The sequence below is a fragment of the Canis lupus genome, chromosome 28 (assembly GCF_048164855.1).
Source record: "Canis lupus baileyi chromosome 28, mCanLup2.hap1, whole genome shotgun sequence".
Lineage (NCBI taxonomy): Eukaryota > Metazoa > Chordata > Mammalia > Carnivora > Canidae > Canis > Canis lupus.
In genome coordinates, this window is record NC_132865.1 from 4,673,253 (window position 1) to 4,683,772 (window position 10,520).

At 45.3% G+C, this 10,520-nt stretch overlaps 1 protein-coding gene across 1 annotated transcript in view; it reads left to right on the forward strand.

The window, feature by feature from the left end:
* The window catches only part of RUNX1T1 (RUNX1 partner transcriptional co-repressor 1), a 134,254-nt gene that overhangs the window by 119,433 nt on the left and 4,301 nt on the right, over positions 1–10,520 (forward strand).

The window sequence follows — 10,520 nt, forward strand, 5'->3', positions numbered from 1 at the left end:
TATATGAAAACACACGCACGTAGCCCACGGGGCTCAAGCATCTGGGAAGGAATGAAAACATGGGACCTAACAATGCTTTTTAAAATGCTCCGCATTAATTAATGCGACACCACGATTCTCTCCCACCCCTCGGTGGCTTCAGATAAAGGACGGTGGTGCGCCGGTCACACCGAGCTCAGCCAGCAAGGGCGTCAACTGATAAATCCAGGGCCTACTACAACACATATCTATAATTTGTGAGGGAGAGTCAGAATTTAATTTGGACCAGGCTTCTCTGTAGATGAAAGACCCTGCGGGAATCACTCGATGCCCAGAGTTTCTATTTAATGTGTAGCAGATGAATAACATGGGGACAAAAGGAATTGATTTTCAACATTTGAAAGTTTCTGAGGAAAAGAGGGACAAAGGGAAGTTTATCTACTCTTTAACTGCTGACTTTTCCATTGTCGAATTAAGCTAGACATAAATTCAATTTTATTGGCATCTTGTGGCTAAGATATTTAAGGACCTTGTTTTGGGTTTGTTTTTTTTTTAATTTCTATTAATATCCTTTGGAGAGAATTTGTCCCGCTCCATTTGAGTTAGTAATACCGTGAAGCACAGTAGTTGCCTTCACTAAAACATTATCACTTACCCCAGAACACTTTAGGGCTGTTATGTATGGTTAAGAGTATTTTGTAGGCCACTGAATTCGAAAGATGAATTTTCGGAAGAAATTAAGAACAAGACTCTGTATTTGGCAAGTAGCATGCTCTATTCCTTCAGCAGCTAAAAGATTTGTACCTTTATTCCTAAAATCTACCCAGAAAAAAAAAAAATATCTTGACATGAGTATTTAGCATTATAGAAATAAGGATCGTTAAGGTCATTTTTGGATGCAGATAATCTGAAAGGCAACTTAAGTCTGATGTCTTACTTTCATTCTCTTTAAACGGCAGTACCTTTTTTAAGACTTAAGAGTCAGGGTAGGGGGCTTCATCCCTCCAGGAATTGAGTTTCTTTTCTTCTAAAGCAACGTGAACATTTCCCTGAGAATAGGAGAGCAAAACGTGGAGGAGAGATTTCCCTGGAATGAAGCTGAGACTTCTCTAGACTTGAACAGAAGTCTACACAGACATACGATAAAAGTGGTTTGACTGAGGACTCGACAGAGAAGTTAATCCATTAGCCTGAAATTAATGTTGCTACTTCTCCTGAGGAGTGATGATGTCTGTGAATAGTCTGAGCGCCTAGTGGTCATTTTAGTCAGCCCTCTCTTTTGCCCAAAGTCACAGGTAAATACTTGTTATTCTCCCCCCCCCCCCCCCCCCGGGAATGCTTTACTTTTAATTTAGGAGTGGGGACAAAACTTTGAATCCAACGTATTCTTTTTCTTGCCTCTCCCTGAGGAAAATATACCTTTTCATAGAAATGACCTGATAAAAGCCACCCCTGCAGTGATGCTTGCAAGTCACCTCAAGTCTGGAAAGCTCCCTGGACCCCTCCGGGACAGAGCCAGAACAACTTTGGCTTCCTTGGGCTAGGGTATAGCCCCCTATTCCAGCCTTCACTGGTTGGCCCCAGAGCAGGCCTCTCATGGGCCAGCACTGCTTGGCCCAGCTGATTTGCAAAGAGAGTCCAGGTGCTTCTCAGAACTCCCTTCTGTTTCAGGAGGTTTTCTTAAATTTTAGCCACTGACCCCAAATAAGATACACATAGTGTTGTGCTTTAGAAATTTGATGAATTGTTCTTTGTTTTCCTCAGAAGAATACACATGAAGTCTGTCTGCCATGGTAATTGGTTTAAAAAAAAAAAAAAAAGACATATTCTCATTAAATGTAGGAACCATTGATTTAAAAAACTCTACTAAGAAATTAATGGGCATTCATTAAAAAAAAAAAAAAAAAAAGTTATGTTTGTGACCTGCCCAGGGCAATTGGTTATTCAATACATGTAACTCTAAATTACTCACATCCATGCATTCATTTATTATTTCCATAACAAAGTTTTGAGCTTTTATTCCACATCAGGGTCCGTGCTAGGCACTGAAGGTAGCTCTGCATTCATGTGAGGAGGCAGATCGCTAAAGTAGAAGAGTCTTAACAGGTTTTGTGTGAGGGCTTCCAGAAATTACGTTTCATTTCATCTTATAGTAAAGAATAATCAAGAACTGGTCAGCACCTTCTCTCCATCTCCCTCCACCCCCATTGCTTCATCACTGTTTCCTCGGGTGGGGGGGCAGGGGAGGCATGTCATTGCCTCTGTGCAGGAAGAAGAGAAGAGGTGGGAAAAGAAGCTTTGAGAACAGGAGGGCTCTGTGGCTGGTGAGTGGATTGGAAGGATCACTCGGGCTGCAGTGCAGGGAGAGATCGGAGGAAACTAAAAGGAAGGAGCAATCTGTTTCAGGAGACCGATGGGGATGAAGACGGTGGATAGTGGCGCTGGGGGTGGAGGAGATTGTGTATGTTGGCTGGGAACCCATGAGAGAAAATGGGCAGGATTTCATGACTCGTTGGCTGTCAAGGAAGAAGAAGGCCAGAAGAGGAGTTTGGGATGCAGACATCAGGTGATCTTACTTGAAAACATCTTCAGAAATTTGCTGGCTTGGATCTTCCCAGGGTGTGTGTTTTTCCTTCAGTTGTAGGGGTGGGTGGTAGTGGTGGTGATAGAAGGGTGGGGGGGTGAGTAGAAGAGGTCTCCTTCATTTTTTGTGCATAAACAACACAAGTTAAAACATTTTAAGAAACACAGATCAGTTTCTGAATCCAGCTAGACAGAGGGCCCCTGTGAGTCAGAAGGGGTAAATAGCCCAAAGTCTGACACAGTTTGTGCTTTTTAATGTGAAAATCAGGATAGAAGTACATAAAAGTGGGGTGCAGGGCGACCATGCCTCCCAGTTTGAAGGACCCAATTCTGGCTTCCCCCTGTTGTCCCACGTAATTACTAAGTGGTCTCTCTTATTCTCAAGTGTTCTTGGTTTGTATAATAAATTATGTGGTCACACCACTTAAAGGCTGTGTTTGGGCGATTCGATGGTCATCTTTTGCTAGCAAAGCTCAGAGACAGGTGCATGGGGCAGAGAGAATCCAAAGGGAGGACCTGCATTCTAGCTCCAGCTCAGTTACTGTATCTGGCATCCTGGAGCGAATCCTCTCACTCCTGCCAGCCTTCATTTTTTCCTTAGGAATGCGATGTTGCTTCCTTACCTCACGGGGTGGTTTAGTAGAATTTTTCTGTTTTTTTTTTTTTTTTTTTGGACACATAATGTTTAGCAGGTTTTTTTTACGCCCACAGTTTAATTCAGATGTTTTGAGAGCTGTAATGCAAGGCATCATTATCTGCTCATATTTCCACAGTCCCCCATCACAGAATACACTAAACTTTTCTGGCTGAAATAAATCTTTTTTTTTCCCTTTTCTCCCTCAGTTCGAAGCCGCCTCCTATTATAGACACATCTCTAAGCTAGATCTCATGGTCTAGATAATCTGAATCTATAGAAAGACATATGTAGATGATATAAATTTAGAAAAACATTATTCTCCCCTTCATAGGGACTTCGAGAAGGAATCTGAGCTTCAGCATCAGAAGATCCCATCTCTAGACTGAGATTCTTCTGAGCTGATGCCCGTGAATACTCCTATGATTTCACATATGGCAGGTGTATCTAATGCCCATTCTGCTTAGGAAAACCAGTGGTTCTGAAGAGTAGGCTGTGAAGAATGGAGAAATTCTAGGAGGCAACAAGAGTTGAAAATACTGAACGAGGGAGAAGAGCAAGAGGAAAGTGTAGAATCAGGAATGAATGAATAGACACAAGTATTTTTTTTGGCGGGGGGGGGGGGATGCACGTGATTTATCATCCAGATGGGGACTCTTCTCAGAGTAGCAGGGGGTGTTTTGGCCAGGGCGGGTCAGTCCTACCCACCAGGCTGCCCATGCCCAAGCCCGCTGTCAGCATGGTTATTGAGGGTGGCAGGAGTTTGGTTTGGCCTGAGGAGAGACAGGCGGACCGATGGTGAGTGTTTCACTCTGTACCAGGTGTCACAGAAGCTGCAGCATGTATTTCCTGTGCTCTAGCACATTTACTCCTCTGTGAGTCCAGGTAGTGTAGACGCTGCTCTTGTCCTCATCTTGCAGCCCAGAAAAGCTGAGTCTTGGGAGGTGGAGCCTTTGCTCAGGGCCTCAGCCCAGATGGCCTGTTTCTCAGGCTGCCTTCTGAAGAGTCACATGGCAGTAGGGGAATTTCTCCCCCTCCCCCACTCCGATTGCCTATTAGTGTATCTGTTTCATCATTGGACTTCCTTCAGATTATTCCTACCTAGTTCTCTAATTTCATAATTATTAGTTTAGTAGAATGAGGCTGGGTGTGGGGCGGACATCCAAGCGATATAATGCTTTCTGGGGGCTCCTGGAGGGGGGGCTCAGTCCGGTTAAGTGTCTTCCTTTGGCTCAGGTCATGGTCTCAGACCTGGGAATATCCGGCCCCCATCATCGGGCAGGGGGCAGTCTGTTCTCCCTCGCCTTCTGCCCCTCCCTCAGCTCATGCTCACACTCTTTCAAATAAATAAAATATTTTAAAAATATTTTCTGTGCTTTCTCTCTCTCTCCCTCTGTTTTATAGTGTATTAACTTATCGCACCTAGAATATACTGCCAGCATTAGCGTAAAATAAAATTAAAAAAAGATATTTGCCACATCTGGCCACCATAAACTTTTAAAAAAAAATTTTTCATATTAATGCTTGGTTTCCATACATGTATTTTTTTTTTTTTTTTTCTGACGAACATGGGCAGATTGGATCCGTTTCCAGAGAACCTGCTATGATTCTTCTTTGAGATCCATGATCTGTTCCAGCTTGGGGGATTGAAGCGAATGACTGGAAGTAGACATAGAATGAAGAGTAAATAATTCTATTTTAATAGCTTTGTATTTTAAGCCACCAAACTGATATCCCCCTAAGGTTAAAATGGCCATTATTTGTCATTCCTATATAGGTGAAGAACTGCACAGTTTATATTAGAGTTGGACAGTTCTGTTGCACTTGAAGAGAAACACTGATCAAACCTTTAAACTTTATATTTCCAGACCTGACCGTGTGGGCAAGCCACTCTGAAGTTTATCTTCTTTACTCCTAGAATTAATGGAACCACCCCCAACGGACTCTGCAGTATGTCCCAAACCATAGAAACTCCACCTGAGCGGACCCTGTAGAATTAGTTACCACACAGTTACGGCCCCAGAGTCTCAACATTCTGGTTCCTATAGGCACCCCATGATCCCCTCAGACCCATCGATCCCCACAACAATTTGGAGCACTCAGACCATCAGCTGTGATGTTCTAGGTTACAATACGATTTTGTTGTTGCTGTCTCATTAGAAGGTCAGCTCTTTGCATCCAGAGATACTCACTGCATAGTGGATGGAGGCCTGGACCTGGAATGAACTAGAGTGACACACCTCTTGGAGCTTTGGTTTCTTCCCTGTCTGTAACATTAGAGTAAGGTTCATGTGACTCAACTCGTAAGGTTGTTGAGAGATGCAGATGAGTAAGAGTGTTTTATAACCAAGTCCCCTTCTGAGAGGGCAATGGATCTATGTAGGAGAGAGAAGTGGAAAGCCAGGTAAGAAGCTATTCTACAAGGGAGGGCAAGGAAGGAACTTGTGTGGTCACCATGAGCTTGGGAAATTGGGAAGACAGATTGTGGCGGCGAGATATGCAGGGCTTGGCACCAACTCTTTGCCGGGGCCAAAGACGGGAGTCTCGAACGAGATGATGAAGGCCCGAATGTGAGTGTTGCCAGCGGCTGAATGAAGCACACCAGAGGGCTGGGTTTGGGGAATGCTGACCCAGGAGACAGGAGCATCCTGCTGGCTGCAGTTCCAGAACCAACCGTTGAAAGTAGCTCAGGAATGAAACAAGGGCTGGAGAAACAGGTTGGAGTGTCATTTTCTTGCAGCCGAGACTTGGAACCATGAGGGCTGATGAGGGAGAGTGTGGGAAGGAGAAGGTTCTCTTTATGCCAGCTTCCCGCTCTTGCCAGGGACTTAGAGGGAAATGGACAAATGGGGGGGGGGGGGGGAGGGAGGTGGCAGCGTCAGAAACAGAATTGGAACATCTCAAGCCAAAAGTTAAGAGGCCATTTGGACAAGGGGGATGGAGAGAGGAGGCAGGGGGAGATGGTCAGTCGAGGCAAATCCTTAGATGACCTGAGGACCGTGAGGGCACAGAAGAAGTACAGGGGAAAGGAACCCACTGTGTTTTCTCTGCAGCTGTCACTGCCTGTCGGGGGTGGCCTGGACCTGCAAGGATGGAGAGGATCTTGCTTTCTTCCTGCCAAGGCCAGGAGGGGTTACATGGTGCTGTCCTCCTCAGGGGCCGCAGGCTTTCTGATTCTAAAGATCATGCCCTGCAAAGATGGAGAGGGTCTTGCTTTCTTCCGGCCAAGGCCAGGAGGGGTTACGTGGTGCCGTCCTCCTCAGGACCTCTGCCCACCAGGCCCTGTGCCTGGCCCGAGCTCCATCCCAAAGTGCCTCGTGCGCTTCTGTGCCACAGGCACTGCGGCTCCAAGGGCTTCAGTACCCTGGCCCGTGGCTCTCAGGCCGCTACGTGATGTGGATGAAGTGAAACCCGAGGCAGGCTGACCGAAGCCGCTCCAAATAGAAGCCGTGTCCACTGCACCCCGTGGTGCCTTGTGTGCAGCACTCCAGCTTCCCGCACTGACCTCGGTCTGCTTTCAGGGGTGCAGCACCCTTGTAACCTCATTCCTGCTGAAATAGGCTCGAAGCAGTATCTGAAGTGCACAGAGTGCAGCCCAAAGGCCTGGGTGAATCAAACCCTGGCCGTGTGGTTCTCTAGCTGTGTGATTTGAGGCAATTCATTTATTGTAAAAGTTACTCATTCTTTGGACCTCAGTGTCCTAAGCTGCGAAATGCATTTTGAAAGTGGTTTTCAACTCTGTGCAGCTCAATGCCAGTGTAAGATGTGATCGTACCGGGAATTTAAGGCCATGTGTCGTAGAGTTCTTTACATCTTGGGAATTTTCATCATGATCATTCTGCTGTATTCATTGAGCATCATGCGCATGCAAGAAGTTTTCTGGCGAATTGTAGGTGCATGTAGACCTGAAGAAACGTAATCAGGAGAAAATGGTTTGTTTCTTGGAAAAGGAAATTTCCAACAGTAAGAACCAGAAAGGATATTATTTTCCAGGTAGGGCTACAAAAGACCATTCTCATAGTCTCTAAGATAGGAAAAAAGGAACAATTTTGTTCTTAAGGATGAAGAGAATTGCCAGCAGGAAACCAAGTAGCAGCGATCTTTGACTCATGGCTTTGGCATTCCAAAGCTTTGGTTCCTCATTTTCCTTTCTTAGCTGTAGTATTAGCACATTTAGCAAAAGGGAGGGTTGTATCCAGCCTCGTATTCTTCATCTGAGTCACAGCTTAACTTTGGTCAATGGCTGACTCCCATTTCTCAGATCAGGGGAAAATACCCTCTATGCCAAAAAGGGAATAATCATAGCACAAGTAAGGGAAGACTATAAAGTGCCACAAATGTTGAGAATGAAATTTGCTACGATAGGGTATTCTTGAGGCTTTTACAGGTTAACGGCAATTCAGTTGCCAGCAGCGTTCTTTAGAGAACTGAGAGGGAAGCTCGGTTATAGGATGGATGAATGGATGGATGGATGGATGGATGGATGGATGGATGGATGGATGGATGAAAAAGAAAGAAAAAAAGAAAGAGAAAGAAAGGAAGGAAGGAAGGAAGGAAGGAATGGAAGGAGGAAATGAAAGAAAGCAACGAACAACTATCAGGAAATACTAGGCTGACTATAAAAAGCATAAATTGAACACTGTAAAGTTAGATCAAACTATCGCTGATACACCCCTGGGTATGACACACAATTTGCACTTTCCACCTTTGTGAACAGCAGAAAGCTTAGAAATTTCAAACGGTCCAAGTTAGGGTTCTCACGAGACTCTGCACATCCCACTGCGCCCAGAAGTGTGACTGTTGAGAGGCTGAGTGTCCCCGGTCAGGCCTCAGTCTTGTCAGTACGGAGGAGCCAACAGGAAATTCAGCAGAGCCACCCCAGAGAAATGTATTAATAGAGATTGCTTTGTCTGTTTTCTAATGAGCTTTTAAAAAGGAATATGCACTTTGGAGGGGTTTCCTTTTGTTAATGGACCACTTGCGCCAAAGTTCCCCTGCACATTCATTGCAGTGCAGTGTGAAGAGCGGTAAAAATCTGTAGCATCCCCCCGGCCCCAGCTCATTTGAATTGCTCTTTGTTGTACTTTCCTACAGCTGAAGGTGGTTTTTTCCCCGGGGGTGGGTGGTAAATGAGTGGAATCGAACAACTTGGGACTGGGACTAGAGGTGAAGTGAGCCAGAGCTCTTGAATCCTGGGTCAGAACCCGGTGGAGCTAGGCAAGAAAGCTCAATTCCCAACAGCTTCATGATCCAAAACATCTGTTTCGCTATTTGGCCTAATTCCACTTTTTTATTTATAAAATTGTTCCCATCTTTGAAAACACTTTAAAAAATAAAGAAGTTCCCCGTTCCGTCCCTTCTTTCCACCCCCCAGCACATGCATTTGTAATTACCTGGTTTAGTCTGTGTGTTTAATCAGCTTAAATTGAGAAGGTTTTGCCTACATCTGATTTCAATCTGAAGTGCTGGGCAGTTACCACCCTTGTGTCTGCCAAGCTGTGCCTCTGCCAGAAACAGGATAAGACTCACACCAGGCTATTTCCTAAAGAAGCCACTTGACTCAGATTAGATGTTTAATTTCCTTAAAATATTGTTTTCGATCCAGGTCTCTGTTCTCTAATTGGGATTTTCTGATATAATTTAGGAATTTTGCTTATTTGCCGAGTTCCAGGATCCAGCTGGCATTATTCTAACTGCCTAAACCTCAGGGAAGTAAACTTCATCGTGGGCGCCGAGCACCCTACCTCACTCCTCTGAAGGACGGGCCAGGCTCACGTTATTCATGGCTTCGTGGGGCCATTCGATACACAATGAGATTGGACTGATTTTGATGAAGAAGGGGGCTTCTAAGTTATGGTAGAGGTCTCAGATCCAGAGGTACACAGCCCTTGAGATATTTAACTGGATAAATTTAAGTCAAAGTAGGAAGGAAAATTTAACTTTAATTCTATTTTTATTTATGACATCACCGTATAAACCAAGTTTCTAAATTGCCTCAGCTATGTCCACTTAAAACACCTCCCATCCAGAGTTCTGGAGTTTGGAGGCTCCTAGCACTTGGAAAGCCTGGAGGAGCCCCTTTATTTGTTCTCAAAATTAGATTGACGGCTACAAATCCCTTTGCATACCTTGGACGTTGTAAAACCATACACACCAGGATGATGGACTGATACTCTACTGGGGTGTTTTTGGTGGGTTTATGAGCCTGCCCTAGGCCATCCAACCAGCATGCTGGACGCAAAACCAATGCAGGCAGCGCAGCAGGGAGATGTTTAATACCCACATACATCGGGGCCTTTGAAAAGGTGTTACTTAATCGTGACACAACCACATACCAGTCAGCTGAGTTGGAGTAACCATAATAGTGACAAAAGTTTGTTTTGCAAGAAAATAATGAAAAAGCAAGGAAGATGAAAAAAAAAATTATATATATTGGTGGCGCCATGGTAAACTCACTTGGTAGAGCACTTCATGTCAGGAATAGTTTTGTCAGAGGAACTGGGCACATGTGAAGTTGGCTTCCGGAGGTCCCACCGGTTCCTGGAAGGGCCCCCACGGGCACTCCCCCTCCTCGGTTTCCTAACATCTGTCCCATGCCCATGCGTTTCTGTCTCTGGCTTGTCTGTGCTTGGATTCATGATGTTTATCTCAAAATTTAGATCTTAGAGGTTGCCTCACGTCAGCTTTCCTCATCTCTTGCAAAGCAGCTTGAGAGCTCGGCAGGGGACTCACCAGTTGTGAGTTTCCTCTCCTTTTCTAAGCACTCAGAGTTGCTGCGGTGGGAGAAAAATTTTTTAAATTTTTAAAAATTAAAAAAAAAGTTTCAGAGGAACCCCAGCAGCCAGGAAGCATTGTAGAGAAATAGAACCATTGTTTCCTCAGTTGTAGTATTTCCGGCTTTCAGAGTCAAATTAGGTATAGACTGATGGAGTCATTTCATGGGTGTTCATTGAGCACCTACTTTATAGCAAGTGCTGCTCTGGGTGCGTGCTGTGTATGGGAGAAAAACCAAGGAACCTGCCCTCTGGGTTGCTGAAGTGAAGGAGATGGTTGTCAGCTTGTCCTCCCACGTGGTTGTCAGGTCCACCGATTGCCGGGCTGCAGTGGGAAGGGCTGACCCACACCGAGGTTCGGGTGCCGTGCCTCAGTCTCCTTGGTCTGTCCTGGAGCAGGGAATACAGTCCTCCATCCCATCTCCTGCGTCATGTTCCTTGACTCTGATAGACGGTTCTCAGAGTCACTCTTGTCCTTCCTGTTGGCATCCAGAGGGAAGGCGCTTCTGCCGGGAAAGGCGTCTTTGCACCTGACCTCAGTGGCATTGGTG